At 34.6% G+C, this 10,587-nt stretch overlaps 1 pseudogene; it reads right to left on the bottom strand.

The window, feature by feature from the left end:
- Nucleotides 1-9,278: 9,278 nt before the first annotated feature.
- LOC122077880 lies at nt 9,279-10,587 on the bottom strand (annotated as a pseudogene).

The following is a 10,587-nucleotide window of genomic DNA, read 5'->3' on the forward strand; positions in this document are numbered from 1 at the left end:
ACCCTAGACAACCTTTCAAAAGAGTAATATTTTATTTTGAAACAAAAATAACCCTTTACCTAGGGTTTTCAAATCAATAATGCCTTGAAGAGCCCACAAGACTTTAATGAATCTTCTAATCATAGTATAGACAGTCTGTAGATTAAATCTTCCAATGAAAGATTACCAATGCTTGGCCAATTGATCCAGCATTAAAGATGCACAGACTTGTAACAAAGAAAAAAAAAATGTTTCAGTACTTGCCAATTGATCCAGCATTAAAGATGCACAACCTATTTTATTTTTTGCCACTTCAAAAATTTTGAATGGATACAAGTGGCTCCATGTGATATAAGACCCACATTAATTTCACCAATCAAGTTTTGACGTGAAATAAGTTGTTGAGCAACGAACTTTGTACGAGCCATAAACTCGGACGTCCTATGTTTGACATAAAGTGGCTCCATGTGATATACAATCTCACACCCAACTTACAAGTCAAAATTTCAGATTAAAAAAAAAGAAAAAAAAAAAAAAAAAACATAAAGTGAGTTCGTGATAAAAAATTACAAACCACTCTATATTTCATTAAGTTAAATGACAATGGTGCAGTTTATGAATCTTCAAATTCACTTTCTCATCTTCTTATACGTATATCAAATCAAAACTTGACAAGTATGAGATCCTTTATCGCATGGACTCCTCACCCATACTCATCCAAGTATACCCACATGACTGGAGAATGTCTTCACAGGAATGATTTCCTCTGTCACGTGGATTCACCTATAGTTGCTGATGTGGTAAATTTTAACAAACAAGAAATAGCATGGTCATTGCTAAAGCCCATATTAAATCTTATATTAGAACAAGAAAGTGCCAAGTGCCAAGTCAGTAGGTCCAAATTTAGGTGAACAGTAGCTCAAATCGAGGAGAATGTAGATTGTCCCAAGGACACCATCATGAAAAATCGTGGTTACCCATTTTGTTCCCACAAACTTAAAACCTTAGCTCAATTGATATACTGCACCCTCTCTATATATCCTCGCTCTATTTTTTTTCCCTTCTATCGTTTTGACTAAAGTCATTTCTATAGTTGAAAATATTAAAATACAAGTGGAAGAATGCAATATATTGTGACATGACCTTGTGGTTAGGTTTCATGACAACGCCAAAGTCACTCATATCTCTCAACTTAATGGAATCAACTACATGGATCCGTACAGAAAACAAAATGAGAAATAGAAAGTAAAATAAATGAGAGCAAAAGGGAAATGAAAGTAGAAAGAGAGAAGCCTAGCACTAGCAAGTCATGAGAATCTCTGCTAAATCGGGTCGGCTATATGGATCTTTGTCTTCCAGTCAGCTCTATCTGAGGTCTTACTTGGGACAAGACCTAGACTATACAGCTATTCCTCACAACATCTTCTATGGTCATTTTAGGTATGTCCTTAGCTCTTTTAGCTCTTTCAGCTCTTTCAACCGTAATCATATCACTTTTCCTTATGGGGGCATTCCTAGGTATCCGTTGAACATGGCCATGCCACCTTAACATCCTCACCTACGATTAGGCATTAGGATTAATTTCTAAACTAGTATGTGACGGTCTGCCATTTACCAATAGTTTGATTACCGATATCAGCATCCAATGTGCCTCAAGTCAAATTTCCCATTTTGAATCATAATCTTCTGTAGCCTAGACACCTATTGTCCTTCACCAATAGTACAAGGATAAAATGATTCAACATGGGTTTGCGCATAGTACATGTTGGATTAGCAATTTTGGCATCTATTTTACCAAATGATAGGTCAAGTGGCCCCCCAATTAAGACAATTAGTTAAGGAGGAAAATTATATTATTCATATGTTAAGTTTATGATCCTACTTCAATTGTATGACCCACCATATATCGTACTCTTTCTTTACATAATTTCCAGCGATCTAAAATTTTCTAAGACTACTTTCAAACATTTCATTACTTCGTCCTGATAAATTATAAAGAGTCTATTTAGATTCAAGCTTGCCATATGAATAGGAGAGCCGAGAGACTAGAATTTATCTATTGTTCATATCTAAGTTTTTCCTAAACCCATACATACAATATTTATCACTAGTATTATCATTAGAAACAACTTAACAATTACTTACAACTCGCCCTTTAATAGGCTAAAAGAGTTTCAACATAATCTTCATCAATAATGGTTTGTCCTAAAATTCCCTCTATTCTATCACAATGAATGCTGATTTGGTAGTCTTTTACGATAAAAGAAAGGGTATATTCTATATTGTGTAAAAAAGAAAGGATATATTCTAAATTGTACATATTAAACTTAGCAGCCCTTCAATCATATGGCCGCTTACAATAGATTTCTTGTGGTTATATTTCCAATAGTCCAAATATTGGGAGAGTGTTAACAATGTTGTGTTATTTCATGTTTCTACACAAGTCTTACATCTAGGATATCAAAAATAAAGTAGTAAGTTTAAGTCCAAATAGAGTCCATCATATATCAAAATAAATTAAATATATATATATATATTAAAATATAAAATTTAATCAAATTTAAACCACTGAAATGTACTGGAAAAATTGGAATATATCATGGGCCATGCAATTTAACTAGGACACCAAATTTGACATTGACTAATAACTAGTGTCCTCTTCCCATTTAGTGGTTAGATTGGTCCACCAATGACATATGGAAAAAAATTGAGGGCCAAATAATTGAATCTATAAAAAAGACGGATTATTCTCAATCAGCTGGTTTTTCGCTAGGACTCCACCAACAAAGCAACAAAAAAAGAGTCGACCTTGGTTTTTGCATCTTTATTGATATTATTTTTAGATAGCTTTTGTGGGAGGACCATTGCAGAAACATATTTTCAAGAGCATCCCCAGTCCTATTACTATTGTTGTAAAAATGGAGTATAGAACACACAATTATATGTAAGAAAACAAATAAATATGATGTGGAAAAAGTTGCTAGTGCAACTATACGTTCAGAAATTAAGTGATATAAAGTGTGCCAATTAACTTGTAATGTGCAATTGCAAAATATAAAGAAGGGCTTATATGGACATTATCATTAGTGATATTTGATACATACACTTAGAATGATACATTCCAATCTATGGAAAAAGGAAAATGATAGATGCTTCAAGATAAAATCCTACAAGATACTTCTAAATTATGTACAAGCATTTAACAACAAATTTGTTACACCTCCGGTGTAGCTCACAGGTCCAAAGGCGTTGTTTGTTAACAAAAGTCCCTAGTTTGAGTCTCCTTGTGACTGATTTGTTACACGAGTTAGGTGTGACTGCGTATAACAAAGGTTTACCCTTGGACTTGAACCATAAAACTAGACAAGTTCGAGGGGTTCTTCTTTAGCAAAAAAAAGTCACAAATTTACAAATGGGAGAGGGATAGGCACACTACCCATGTACAATATACGCTGGTGGGCAGCACCAATGCGAAAGTAAGACCTCATTTCAAAAGGGGATGAGAGAGTAGAAATAGAAGGGCCCGGCTTACAATACAGTGGTGGTGTGCACAACCTTTTCCCTTTACAAATATCCAAAATGTCATTCATAAGTTTACTTTGACAACCTGACAAAGGAAAAGAAATTGGAAAAGTTCAATTGGACTGCATGGAAGTAGTACAATAGAATAAAATAAAAAATACTTCAGAAAATAATATAGTTAAATATTTAAATAGGTAAACAAAATGTACACAAAAATAATACTGCTAAAAAATTATGGCTGGACTACAGAACAAATAAAAATGTTGATAAGGAAGCAAAATCATATGGGATCAGAGCAGCTTTGGTGGATGGAAACCAATAGTTAAAAATAGTTCGGAATTGAAATTTTAAATAGGTAATCCCAACATCTCCTCCTTGCATGTCATGTTTCAGCCTAATTGGAATTGAATACTTGGCAAACAAAGCATCGATAAACCCAAAACTAAAACAAGAGGGTCATAACCTATAAGAAGAAGCTAGATATACACCCATCATAGGGATAGTAAATTACTAAAAAAAATGCTAAATTTTGTTGCATGGTCAATTTGTACTATTTTGTATATTTCATGATCAAAATTACCTCATTATTCTTCCACATGCCAAAATAAATGTAGCATTTAAAATTTTCACCAAAACAAGATTATAAGAATAAAAATGATTGCACAAATCGAAAGGTTTAATGTCCCCTACCCACCCCCACGTACTTTTTCGTATTTGTTTTCACTAGTTTATTAAAGTTGAAGGGCCAACAAGCTACACCATCCAAGAGTGGTAGGGTCTCAGAAAACAAGGAAAAGTTCTCCGACCTTGCCATGAAAGCTCTCTCTCTCTCTCTCATATGTATTCGTTAAATGGCCTCTCTACCTATTATGTATGAAACCATTTTTTGTTGATCATTAGAGGTAGATCTTTCTTTTGTTTTACCATTAGACTCCATTTAATTGAAAGGAAAGGGGTGGATAGATAGAGAAACCCCCAAATCGCCTGGCTCACATTTCAAGTTTGATCTCAAATGAGGTCTGCCACATGATAAAACAAAGCATTGAAAAATTATAAGAGATCCCATAATGAAACAGGAATGTATGCAAACCAGAGTTACCGCTTTACCTGTGATATGTTGACCGAAGAATCTTTTGCAAGGGACAGAAGGATGCAATGACTATGTCAATAAATGCATACATATATGAAAATATATATATATATATATATATATTTATCTATTGACAGAGCCATTGTGTCCTTCGTGATGCATCAGATTCTCATCAGCCATGTATAGAGAGAGAGAGAAAAAGTGGTCAATTCTCGAACTTGTAAGTTGTAAATTCAAAGTGGTCAATACAGTAATATTGAACCATTATTATATCTATCTATGAATTTAATTGTGGAGAAAATTTTCAAGAAACAAATGGGAAAATTAAAATATCAACTTCTCACATGCAGCATGGATCCAAATTAATATTTGAAGAACAACAAACAATTAATTGATTCCTAATAGCTAAAGTTTGACTAAAACTATCAAAAAGAAAAGAAGCCAGAGAGAGAGAGAGAGAGAGAGAGAGAGAGAGAGAGAGAATACTAACTTGTTGAAAGAAGTTGTTGATGGTGGAATGAACAATGGTACTAACGGATTGTTCCTGGGAACTTTTTCGGTGCTACCAAGAAGGTTCCCATCGGCTAAAATTCTCTCAAAGATCAAAATCTCAAGGAAGAAAGAGGAAAGGAAAATAATTAAAAGACTGACATTGTGGATGATGAAGATGTAACCAAAATCTGTTAATATATATCGTTACTGGAGGGATATGTAACGGTATTTTGTTTGGGTTTCCAAATAATAAAGGACAGTAGAGAGAGCTGTGTAAGATAGAGGGATGGGAAGATTCACTCACATCTCTCTTCTTACATGATAGATATCCTTCCTATCATCTCCATCTCTTTCTCCACAAGATCCATACTGACTTCATACTTTAGGTATCTTTGTTCCGTCACCACTCTTTCTTGATTACCCAAATTTAAGGGAAACTCCAGTTACTCCTGAATCTGGATCCCACCCCCACATGGGGAGAGAATCCGGATTCGTTACTCCCTCCTTCTCTAGTCATTTATCTCCTCCCTCCTAATCTCTTTTTTCCCATATAAATATGTTAGTTATATATTTATGTATAGCATGTACAGCTTTGTGTTGAGAGTATCATTTATGAGGCTATTTCAAGAGAAAGCCATGTATGGAGGATGCATAGATTTGTGTCCAGAGTATCATTCCAAAGGCTGTTTCAAGTGTAACCTTTTACCTGTTTACTTATAAATTAAAATATCCCTAACTAAAATGTGAAGGGAAATTAAAACCCTACTTTCACGATCTCTCTCTGTCACCTTGCTCTCGATGCTCACTAGAAAAGAAAAACTCTCTCGCCTGAAGAAGCTTAGAGGCATAAGAAGGAGACTCACTTTCCTTCTCACTTTGTTGGTTTGCTTGTAACTGCGCTATTCGTTCTCTTCCTCGGGAGAAGAATTTGGAATCTCAAATCCAACGGAGAGGAGATGCTCAACCTCACTTGTGGCAGTAAATATCAGATTTGATTTCTTCATTTTGTTCCATTTGAATCAAAATGTGATCAATACTCGTAGTATTTTGATACAGAGAAATGGTTCACTCTCTTGCAATTCGGTTTTGGATCCGATGTGTATTTTTGCAACACATTGATTGAGTTGTACATGAAGAACGGGTGTATTGGTCCTGCTCATCAAGTGATTGATGAAATGTGCCATAGGGATTTGGTTTCTTGAACATTAATGCTTTCTTGGTATGTTTGGGGTAGAAATTATTGCCATGCTTTCAGGTTATTCCATAATATGCGAATGGAGGAAATGATGTAATTTTTCTGAAAAGATTCATTAGAAATGAATTTGATCCATTGAGACTCATGGTTCCGAAGATTACAAGCCATTGTGTTTAGGCTATGCGGGGCTGTTTTTAATCATGTGCTTGGACTTCAGTTCTATTGTGTTGCTTATGATCTTGAGTTCTATAATGAAGCCTTCATTGTAAAATTCCTAATCAATATGTTCTTCACATATGGGAATCAGGCAGGGTACATTCTCTATTTGAGAGCACTACACCAATGATATTAGCATTTGTAATGAAAAATGATAAATGAGTATAACTCAAATTTTTGTCCACAAGAAGCACTGAATACGTTTTTCAAGTTTTGGGAGCTGGGTGTTGGGCTTAAATGTAAGTCACACTAATTATACTAACCGCAAGCACACAATGTCAGCTGTAGCCACGGGTCGAACTTAGGGAGGCTGAATGCTTAATTAACACACTTCCAAATTAGGCAGTGTAAATAAAAAGAGATTTGACTATACTAGTTTAACTAAATGTGCAAGATAATTATAACAATTAAAATATCAAATTAAATTAAAGCAATTAAATTTAACTAACCAATAGGGAATAATAGAGTAAAACTAATGGGGAAGATTCATTCAGGATTGGGATTCACCATGGAAATAAGTTGAATTAACAATAGGCATGGGGACATATTACACATAGTATGATCTAGTTCTATAGGAGATGCGGCAATGACTAACATACCCCATGAGTAGCATCATTTAACATTCAATATTAAGATAAACATCATAAATCCTAATTAATGTCACTATGGCTACAACGGTTATCATGTATATGGTCCTATTGGATGACATACACATTGCGGCGGGCAACCCTAGTAAGTCTAACTAGGTTCATGTCCATTAAAATAAAGTATGCCCATTATTTATTCATACTAACCACCCATGGCTTCACCCAAATCCCAAAAGAATGGGTTTAGCTAGCCATGGGGGTGGTAGTGATTATGCTACTTGAATAAAAAATAAAAGACATAGAAATTAAAAATAAAAGAACCTAAATTGAAGAACAACTGCAGAATTTTATTGAAGAAGAGAATAAATTCTAAGCTTTCGCATATCCAAACTTCAAAGATGCTTCTAAATCTTCAATTACAGCTTTAATAGCTCCAATGAAATTTTGCAGAGAAAATAAAAAATTACAACTTATAAGAAGAAAGATAGGAGAGAGGGTGTTTTTTTTTTTCTTTTAAGAGGAGAACTTCTCTATTTATAGAGTTCAGCTACATAAAGAATGAGAAGAAGGAAAATAAAAAGAAAATAAAAATCAAAACCTATAATAGAAATTACCCAATATTTGATAATCCAATTCCCTTTACAATATTTCCCTTAATCCCGAAATAGATGATATGATAGGATTATTCTAGAATATTATCAAATATAGAAGATCATGAATATGAAACTACTAAAAATTCATCTCAGCATGTGGTTAAAATCCAAATAGAAGGTTGACTCCGAGTAAATCTTCCTAATAGAGATCGTCCACCTCATAGGAAATTCTTGGAATTTATTTAGTAGATTTTGTTAAGAAGGAATGCTCTAGGCTCTAGCCAGATTGGCTAGAATTTGGTTCTTTGGGCCGAATTTGACACTTGTACTCCACTTGGTCCATTTTTTGCCTAAATTTTGAAAACAAGAGAAAATACCTAAAATAACCCTATTCTGGGAATTAAGTGATGTAAATAATTGGACTAATTTGCATATAAAAAAATGCTCAAGAAATACCCCCATACTTGAACTTTGCTTGTTCTTGAGCAAAAAAAAAAAGAAAAGAAATAAGAAAGAAAGAAAAATCTAATTCATTTTCATAGGAATCACGACTGCACTTAGCCTATGCAACAAGCCTTTAAACCCCTAGGGTTCCCTAAGGGACGAGTTGTGTCTCGTGAGTGTTTGTAGTGAATTAATATGCACACAAAATTCAAAATCATACTTCTCAATAATTGTGATCCTGACTAGAGCATAAGCAAAGTCTATCTCCACTCAAAATTGGAAGAAAAGAAATAACAATAAAAACTTTAAGATTGATATTCCTATGGGTCTCCATATTTAAATTTTATTATCTCGCTCCAATTCATGGAACTATCACACCTCCTAATGATAGGGTTCCTTAAAACCTCACATTTTCATCAAACCAAGGGTATCATTCTAGGGTACAAAAGACCTTAGCGCAGAGGCGGACAAGAAAATAGGCAAATGCATGGTTTTTTTTTTTTTTTTTTTTTTTTATTGAACTCATTTATACATTTGCTACAGTTGGTTTGAATAACATGCAGAGCTTGCACCAGACACCCAAATTACTATGTAGCTTCAGTAATTTCATTTTTCATACATATATCTATGAATAGAAATTGATGGAAGAGTTCAAGCATCTTTTTTTTTTCAAAGGAGTTCCAATCAAAGTACCTTTGCTTCTTGAGTCGTAGTACCCTGTTGTGTACAATCAATGAAATTTTCATGTTAATTTTCACTTAACTTTGCATGCAAAAGTACCAAGTTCTGGTTTTAACTCCTCAATAGGACTCAAGTAGACTAGACTATACTCAAGATCACAATACTATATCTTTTTCACAATTTTTCACATTCGAATTTCACCCTACCTTAGGATGTGTTCAAATTCCTTTCCTTGAAACAAGAACTTTATTACTTCAAAGCTCAAGTTACCAAATTCATCTCTCTCTCAATCGAAAATAAAAAGAAAATCAAAACATTTCAAAAATTCCAAGATGGCTGTAAACTTACCTAAGCTTAAGTCAGGATTCCAACACAATTCAGCTCAAACTATCTCCCCTTATACTCAAAGTGTGCAGTGTTCCCAATGCATGAAATAATGTAAAAACAAGGACAAAGGAATAGGGACTCACCAGATGTGATCAAACATTAGAGTAAATAGGCTCATGGAGCTCTATGACCTCTTCCATATTTGCATAAGGCAATTCAATGAATGGCATAAGACGTTGACTGTTGACCTTGAAAATCTCATCATTTCCTCGATTCAAAATCTCTACAGCACCATATGAGAAAACATTATGTACAATATAAGGACCATCCCAACGAGATCTCAATTTACTAGGAAAAATGTGCAAACGAAAATTGTACAGTAAGACTTTTTCGCCAACCAAAAAAGATTTTCACAGAATGTGTTTGTAATGAAAGGCTTTGGTCTTTTCCTTACAAATTCTTGAGTTGTCATAGGCATCATTCCTAAGCTCTTCCAACTCAAACAGTTGGATACGACGATAAGTGCCAGCATCAAACAAATCGAAGTTGAGTTTCTTAATGGCCCAAAACGCCTTATGCACTAACTCAACAGGTAAATGACAGACTTTCCCGTATACCAAACGGTAAGGGGATTAACTAAGATCGGTCTTGTATGTAGTCCTATGAGCCCACAAAGTATCTACCAAACGGTTACGCCAATCCTTATGGTTGGGATTAACAGTATTCTCCAAGATTTGCTTGATTTGCCTATTAGACACTTTCACTTTACCACTAGTTTGGGGATGATAAGGGGTAGCTAGCTTGTACTTCTTCATCAAGGCCTCAAAAGGATGATTACAAAAATGAGTACCCCTATCATTAATTATATCTCGTGGTGTATCAAAGAAGGAAAAGATATTCTCTTTGAGAAACTTGACCACCACTTTGTGGTTATTAGATTTACAAGCTATGGCCTCTATCCATTTGAAAACATAATCAATGGCCAAAAGAATGTACAAATTTCCAAAGGAATTAGGGAATGATCCCATGAAATCGATGCTCCACACATAAAAAATCTCAACTACCAAAATAGGGTTGAGGGGCATCATGTTCCTCTTCGTGACACGGCCTAAAGACTGACAAGTTTGACAAGCCTTGCAAAAATCGAATGCATCACAAAAGAGAATCGGCCAATAGATTCGCATTGTAAAACTTTTACGACGATTCTATTAGGGCCAAAATGACCACCACATGTATGATCATAGCAAAAAGATAGGATTGAAAGTTGCTCATAATCTTGAATGTAGCGACGGTAAATCTGATCAAGACAAGATTTAAAGAGATATGGTCATCCCAGAAGAAGTACTTGACTTGAGAGTGAAACCTCTTTTTGTCTTAGGTGGACCAATGATTTGCTGTCACACTTGTGATTAGGTAGTTGACAATGTCAGCACACCAAGGTTCACTAGAGATGGTCAACAT

The sequence above is a fragment of the Macadamia integrifolia genome, chromosome 5 (genome assembly GCF_013358625.1).
Source record: "Macadamia integrifolia cultivar HAES 741 chromosome 5, SCU_Mint_v3, whole genome shotgun sequence".
NCBI lineage: Eukaryota > Viridiplantae > Streptophyta > Magnoliopsida > Proteales > Proteaceae > Macadamia > Macadamia integrifolia.